Here is a 364-nt window from a genome sequence, read left to right as displayed (position 1 = left end):
CACGGGTCCCACGATGGGGGTTTCATCGCTCGATGCGTGTTGAGCTAACACCGCTAGGTGTTCATATGACCTGGTAAAGAGCTAGAAAGGAAAAAAAAAAGAGATGACTGGTTAAAAAAAAGGGTGCAACACGAGGACTTCTCAGGAGGTCACCCATCCCAGTACTATTATCGCCCAAGCACGCTTAACTGCGGAGTTCTGATGGGATCAAGTGCACTAGTGCTGGTATGGTCGCACACGTAGCAATATGGTCTTAAATTATTCTTAAGCTAACGCCGTGGAGAGATGATTTTGACGCATGTTCATTCCGATGGACCGTAGGGGATCAAAAATGCATTTTTTGGCTGCGCGTGGCCATCCGTTG

At 47.8% G+C, this 364-nt stretch overlaps 1 non-coding gene across 1 annotated transcript; it reads right to left on the bottom strand.

Annotated features, from left to right (window-relative positions):
* Window positions 1–120: 120 nt before the first annotated feature.
* Window positions 121–239, bottom strand: LOC114578851. The gene has a single exon (XR_003699776.1). It is a non-coding gene; the product is annotated as a 5S ribosomal RNA (ribosomal RNA).
* Window positions 240–364: the final 125 nt, after the last annotated feature.

The sequence above is a fragment of the Dendrobium catenatum genome, unplaced genomic scaffold, assembly GCF_001605985.2.
Source record: "Dendrobium catenatum unplaced genomic scaffold, ASM160598v2 original_scaffold_186169, whole genome shotgun sequence".
Classification (NCBI taxonomy): Eukaryota; Viridiplantae; Streptophyta; class Magnoliopsida; order Asparagales; family Orchidaceae; genus Dendrobium; species Dendrobium catenatum.
The sequence above is the reverse complement of the archived record's forward strand: the minus strand, read 5'-3'. Positions and strand labels throughout refer to the sequence as shown.